Raw genomic sequence first — 7825 nt, forward strand, 5'->3', positions numbered from 1 at the left:
TATAATAGTATAGATATTTATATCATTAATATTTTATACTCGAAATAACGTAACTTCAAAATATACGCATGTAAAGAGGCGCGCGAAGTATTCAAATGATTAGAATCGCCAGCATTGAAATCTGGAAATATTAAAATCCCAATCTCTTGATTTTATTTCAAAGCAATTAGCAGATAAAGATATAAATAGAACCGCCGAAGTGTTCCGACCGGCAATCGTGCACCTTCGAGTTTTCAAATTCAGAAGAGGAGAAATGGGTTGCGCGCGCAACCCAGTCATGTACATCGTCTCCTACTATATTTCACACGGACAAGACCTGTGATAGGATTGGAGTGAATGTCGTTTCAAATCTGGGATCACTGATCTACAGTAGTCATTGGCATCGGGTCGCCGTCCCCGAACTGGCTTCCGTAACTTTCGCCAGCTTCAGGTTGCCGTCTCCGGACAGGCTTCCGCCATCGTGGAGTCAACACCATCAATTATTTCAAGTGAGTCGGTACAAATACACTCTCATCCTCCGATCAGGGACGAACCAAGACTCTTTGTCAGGTTCGGGTAGGGATTAAACTCCTTCAAGTTAGTAGGGCTGTCGAACACGACTCGCCTTCAATCTGAAAAGGGGATTTTTTCGGCCGATGAGAGAAAGTGACAGGCCAGGAGGCCTGTATCTTGTACCGCCGCTCGCCGTCGCTCGACGCCGTTGATACGCCGTTCTCTTTCACACGACAACCCTATTGATGACAGAGAGTGTGGGACACACGCAAGCCAGCGAGCGAACTCGCCGACGACGAGCGTAACGGGCCGCACAAGCCACCCGACGGCAAGCAGAACGAGACCGAGAAGCTGTGTCGTTGACAAGGAGTCCTCCCCGTCCCAACCATCGCCGTCGCACGGCAACCTCGCAGGCTGTCAATGCCGCCGTTGTTAGAGGGACGCCTCGAAGGATAGACTCTATTTCCGCTCGGCTAGAACGAGCCCGGATCGATGACTTTTACCGACAGCGGCAAATAGAGGAGGAGGCACGTTGGAATCGCCGCCTCGAAGACACTAAAAATCGCCACCGTGAACATCGTGTCGAAAAAGCTCGACAGCGGGCCAACGCTAGATCGCTTGTCGAGACCAGGAGGGACTAAGCCGCCGTGCCGGCTGCCCGTAACGCTTATCTTGCCCCCGCGAACGTGGACGACGTGGTCGCCCCCGGTCAATACCATCCGAAAGCCCTGGCGTTGTATGAAGAGAGAGACTGGGCCCTGACGGGATTTAGGCGGGGAAAAGGGGACATTAAGGATCCCCGTCATCAACACCCGAGGGATCGTAAGGAACCTTTGCCCTGACGGTTGCCGGCCTTCTACGGAAACCCGCACTACCGTTTTCCGCCGGTTGAAATCACACAGCGTTACAGGAAGGACCCAACCGAAGAAATCCGGCCAATAATTATGGATTGTGCAGATTCTCCTGAGCGCCCACGGGGTCTGCTAGTGCCTCCTTCTTCACCATTGCCTTCTCCGGGCAAATTGCTAGATTTGAAGGTCCCAGCATCTTCAGGACCCCCTGCAAATCCGAGAAAGAACGCACGACCTCGACGTCGTGGTCGTCGGCCGAACGTAGGACAGTGTCGGTCAGCCTGCCACCTGTCGTCTCGAGTACCACGGAGGAAAGCCCTGACAGGGACGTGCTCTACCTCGGTGCCAGCGAAACGCCAGAACAATTCTCCCCCTCACTCTCCTACTTTCTTATCTTTCCCTCCCACTCCCTACAAAAATAAAAACAACCAAGGCACACTCGCCGACCACGCGTGATAGCGATAAAACGAGAGCTCGACCTTTCTATGGACAGACTAATGGCCTGGCAACTGTTTATGAAAGGAGTAGCCAAGAGGGTACATTTGCCACCACCCAAGAGCCAACATAGCGTTCCCCATGGAATGAAAGGGCTCGACACTTGGCTGGCCGAGCGACAGAGAAAACAAGTCAGCGCTACGAGTGCCTGAAAATAAGCTAAGTTAGCACGAGTTGAAGTGACATTTTTCCATTCTCATCAGAGAAGGAATTAGATTTGTGTAAAATTTGACCCCCCCCCCCAGTTTTGGTCAAATTTACGCGTTTTGAGATCCCCTGAATCTGAAAAACAGGTTTTTACGAATGTGTCTGTCTATCTGTATGAGTGTATGTCTGTCTGTCTGTCTGTGAACACAATAACTTCTGAAAAAATTAATCTATTAGATTGCCCTTTAGTACACTCGTCTATTGTCCTAAACTAAAGTCAAGTTCGTTAGCGAGCTATTTTGGATGAATATGAAAAAAGTGGGCACATTTTGAATATTTTTGAGACCACTTTTTTAAAAATTCAAAAATTCTCTGTACGGTTATTCATATAATTCAAAAAATTTAACAATTTATCCTAATGACTTTTTTTGAAAAATAAAAAATTGCTAGAGTTATATCATTTTCAAAATCTAGAAAAACAAACTAAAATGAACCCTACAGGACTATGATAACAACTTTTTTAATTTGGTCGAGAAGTTGGAACACTCCAAGTTTGATCGTACGAAAAATAATGAAAAATCCAAAAATTCCATTTTTTTGGTCAAACTATACAAGAAATGAAAAAATTTTTTCGATAGGACGAGTATATTTTCTTTTAATCATAAAACATAAGTCTAAAAATTAAAAAATTAACTTTTTGGAAAAAGCACAGAAAAGGAGAAAGAGGTCATATGCCCCTATATAGGTTCCTATATTAGACCGAATGCAGATGCGCAGTAGTTTTTATATAATCGTAAAAAACAACATTAAAAATAAAAAATTTTAAAAACAAGGAAATAACAATTAGTATGATTCAATTTTTAGGCATATTATGAATTGTAATGATATAAATTTACTGAAATCATACATGTTTCAGAGCAGCTTAGAATACAATTTAAAGCAAAATAAGAAACATATACAAAAATAATCATGATAAACACAATTTGCTTTCTATTTTGCAATTTTTTAATAAGTAATCCCTGGCAGAATTTTGCATAAAAAATGTATTATAATTGATATAAATGTGTTGTGTATAAAGTAGAAAAGTTGACAGGTTGGACAAAATCAAGTGCGAAGCACAAGATGCCTGATGAGAATGTGTTCGTTAAAGCCAAAAGAGCTTTAATAAAAGAAAGTTCAAAATCACAAAATGACAGTTGTCGGTCCATTCACCTTTGATTTTAAAAGGTCTGTACCCGAATGCGGAAGAAATGCAAAGAATAAGACGCGGAGTGCGATTGCCCTCAGGTGCGTGCCATAGCACAGTGGGGAAAAAACACCTTTTTTGGACAAAAATCGACCGACAGTGCCATTTTTAACAGATTTTGATGTTTTTTTTTAGAAATGACCGTAAGGCTTCCAGTTATAACAAGTAACTGCGGATATTTTTATTCGACTCAACGTAAATTTTCTATTCAACAACAAAGTCACAACTTTTTGTTGCTAAAAGTTTCCGTGATACCATTTTTTCTAAGACTTTCAAATTCATTAAAAAAGGTCATAAATCAATTAATTAAGTAACTAAAAATAATTTTCAGTGGGTTAGAGCAACTACAAAAATTGTTAATAATGTTATAAACAGATTAGTTCACAAAAGTCATTTTTTCGTGATTCGCAATGATTAGCTAATTTTAACCCATATCTTTTGCATAAAGTATCACAGATAATGATGTGCGCTTAGAAAAAGTTAGGAATAGATAATAATTGCCAATTATTTTAACAATTTAAAAAAAATGCACATTTGGACCATTTTTTCATGAATATGTTTGATTTTTTTTGCGGAATCAACTTGAAATGTCTTACCAAAGACACCTTGCTGTAATATTTTTCATAGTGATCGAAAAGTGTTGATTATTTAAACAATGTTCATAAACAAATGCACATTTTGACCATTTTTTCATGTATAGGGTTGATTTTTCTTTATGGAATCAATTCGAAATGTCTTTCAAAAGACTCTTTGCTATTACATTTTTAATAGTGACAAAAACTGATAATTATTTAAACAATTTTTATAAACAATTGCAAATTTTGACAATTTTTTCATGTATAGGTTTGATTTTTTTGCGGAATCAATTTGAAATGTCTTGCAAAAGAATCCTGGCTGTCATATTGTTTATAGCCATTCGTGTTTCAGTGAGTGAAAATCGAGCTCACTTATTGGAGATTGTGATACTCTCAGACATTTTTGACTTATGTGGACCTGAAAAGGGCCGCTTTAAGGTAGGCATTCGTGCTTCAGTAAGTAAGAATCGAGCTCACTCATTGAAGATTGTGATACTTTCAGCCATTTTTGACTCATGTGGCCCTGAAAAGGGCCGTTTTTAGGTAGGCATTTATGCTTCAGTAAGTAAGAATCGAGCTCACTTCTTGGAGATTGTCATGCTTTCAGCCATTTCTGACAGAGGTTTTATCTTCCTGGATTCTACTTTTCTATAACTGCTTATCAAACGATGAATCTTATAACAGTGATTCTGATAGTGAAGAAAACATAAGCTATTATAAGAGCCTTTTCATGGATAAATCTTTCTTTTTGATTTCCTTCGTCCCTCTTCAATTAAAAGCAGATGATGATATTATTTGGACGAAAAAAACACCTTCATCTGTCAATTTCTGTAGGACAATTAAATTTAATTTCCTTAAAGAAACTGATTCTCTTGTAAAGAAAGAGTACAACTATCACATAAAGCTGCTGAAAAACGTTCATACCTATTCCATTCGTGTCAGTTTTGATATCAGCTTTGACTTGAAGTGTACGATGATTGATGGAAAGGTATGTAATATTCTAACTGGACAGAAAGCATCTTCTCGCTGCAATATTTGTGGAGTTGGATCAAAACATGTTCATAACTTACCATATTTAGCTGAAATTCCATCCAATGAGGCACATTATAAATTTGGTCTCTCGACATTGCATGTCTGGATTTGTGTTCTGAAATATTTGTTACATGTTTCCTACAATATGCATTTTAAAAAGTTTTCCGCAAGAAAAAAGGAAGAAAAGGAAATGAAAAATTCAAGAAAGGAACGTATTGAGATACAATTAAGATCCAAACTGTGTTTAACAGTTGATGTGGTGAAGCAGGGTTATAGAACAACAAATACTAAAAATGTTGCCCGTTCCTTTTTGGGAGAAGCTAAATCGGTTGCTAAAATAACCGGTTAGGATCAAGATCTGATCACCAGATTCTACGATATATTACAAGTTATAACGTGCGGAAGGATAGTTAATTGTGCGAAATTGAAGACTTACTGTTTGGAAACCGCTGATCTTTGTATAAATCTTTATTCTTGGTATAAAATGCCACCATCAGTACATAAACTGCTTATTCACGGAAGTGATATAATTCAATCTTTTGTGCTACCAATTGGTTGGTATTCAGAAGAGTCGCAAGAGGGAAGCCATAAGATCTTTAGAAAAGTTAGAGCTAATAACAGCAGTATGTCCGACAGAAAAATGACGAACCTAGATGTTCTTCATCATCTTTTGCTCCATTCGAACCCTTTGATAAGCAGTTATAGAAAAGTAGAATCCAGGAAGATGAAACCTTTGTCAGAAATGGCTCAAAGCATGACAATCTCCAAGAAGATCGATTCTTACTTACTAAAGCATAAATGCCTACCTAAAAACGGCCCTTTTCAGGGCCACATGAGTCAAAAATGGCTGAAAGTGTCACAATCTTCAATGAGTGAGCTCGACTCTTACTTACTGAAGCACAAATGCCTACCTGAAAACGGCCCTTTTTAGGTCCCCATAAGTCAAAAATGGCTGAGAGTATCACAATATCCAATAAATGAGCTCGATTTTCACTCACTGAAGCACGAATAGCTATAAACAATATAACAGCAAGGATTCTTTTGCAAGACATTTCAAATTGATTCCGCAAAAAAAATTAAGCCTATATGTGAAAAAATTGTCAAAATTTGCAATTGTTTATAAAAATTGTTTCAATAATTGGCAATTATTATCTATTCTTAATTTATTGTAAGCGCACATCATTATCTGTGATACTTTATACAAAAGCTATGGGTTAAAATTAGCTAATCATTTCGAGTCACGAAAAAATGACTTTTGTGAATTAATTTGTTTATAACATTATTAACAATTTTTGTAGTTACTCTAACTCACTGAAAATTATTTTTAGTTACTTAATTAATTGATTTAGGACCTTTTTTAATGAATTTGAAAGTCTTAGAAAAAATGGTATCACGGAAAAGTTTAGCAACAAAAAGTTGTAACTTTGTTGTTAAATAAAAAATTTACGTTAAGTCGAATTAAAATATCCGCTGTTACTTCTTATAACTGGAAGCCTTACGGTCATTTCTAAAAAAAACATCAAAATCTGTTAAGAATTGCACTGTCGGTCGATTTTTGTCCAAAAAAGGTGCTTTTGCCCACTGTGCGTAGGTGCGCTCAAACTCTCGAGCTAAGCTTTTTTATCGAAAGAGAATTCACAATTACAAAATTACAGTGGTGGATGTTTTGAGTCTTAATTTTAAAATGTTTGCACAAGAATGTGCGAAAATATAAAGACCCGCGTCCCAGGCGCGCTCAAACTTACAAACAACCTACAAATTTTTGTAGACGGAAAAAAGATGTGCCTTGAAATTATTCAGTTGAAATAAGTTTCATGCAATTACAATTTTTTTATTCAAAGTACATACTTCTTGTTTGCGAAAAAGGGATTCATCAATTGTCAATTACGATAACTGACGTCAATTGAACAACCACAATTATTGAAAAAAAATTTTTACTTTCCATTTAAGTCCAAAAGATCAAATATTTATTATTTAATAAAAATATTGTAAAAAATTTTTTTCCGCGGGTGGTGTGGAAAGGAGTTTTATTAGAAAATGTGCCGGTTTTTCCAAAAAAAACTGCATGCTTTTTTTACCTTTCTTATTTATATTTTTTAAGTGTTTTTAATCTGCTTTATGTTCAGGGAAAAAATCAGATCCTGGAAGAAGATAAAAGAAATAGCTATTTCTCCAATTGGAAGAAAAGCTTAAAGAACATGTAAATTTAAAAAAATTACCAACTATTTGAAAGAATATTCTTAATAAAAGTCAATGTGTATCATATTTAAACAATATTTTGGAAATTTTATAAAATTATAAATATTGTTCATTTTTTTAATTAATGTATAAACAACAGTTTTTATTCCAAATTTCACGGCGTTTTGACATTCTCATCATTTATGATTGAGAAAGAATTAGAATTGTCGGAAATTTGACATCACACTTTTTCAACGGATCTCCACGTTTCGAGACCCCCTCAATCCGAAAATTAGGTTTTCACGATGGCGTCTGTCTGTCTGTTTGTCCGTCCGTAAACATGATAACTCTCGAAAAAATAAACGAATCAAATTCATCTTTGGCACACTTTTTTAAGGTCCTAAAACAAAGAACGAGTTCGTGAACCAGCCATTTTTGATAAAAATTCAAAAAGTGAGCGCATTTTGAAAATTTTACAACTTTTTTCTGAATTTGAAAATTCTATGTACGGATATTTATAGTATTAAAAAGAACAAACAATTTATCCTCATGACTTTTTTCGATAAAAAGAAATTTTTCAGAGTTATAGCGCTTTCAAAATTTTTTTAATCAACCGAAAATCAAAATTTGAAGCCGAAAAACGTACGATGAGAATGTGTACCTCAAAGCCTACAGAGCTTTGAGAAACTTAATCTTTGCTTATACTTAATTAAGTAGACAATTCAGAATATGAAGACGCATATAAATATTGCCATCTAAAAGAGATCTTTTTGATAAAGTTTTTGTCAAGCACTCCAAATGCAAAGAAT

This window comes from Belonocnema kinseyi, chromosome 3 (genome assembly GCF_010883055.1).
Source record: "Belonocnema kinseyi isolate 2016_QV_RU_SX_M_011 chromosome 3, B_treatae_v1, whole genome shotgun sequence".
Taxonomy (NCBI): domain Eukaryota; kingdom Metazoa; phylum Arthropoda; class Insecta; order Hymenoptera; family Cynipidae; genus Belonocnema; species Belonocnema kinseyi.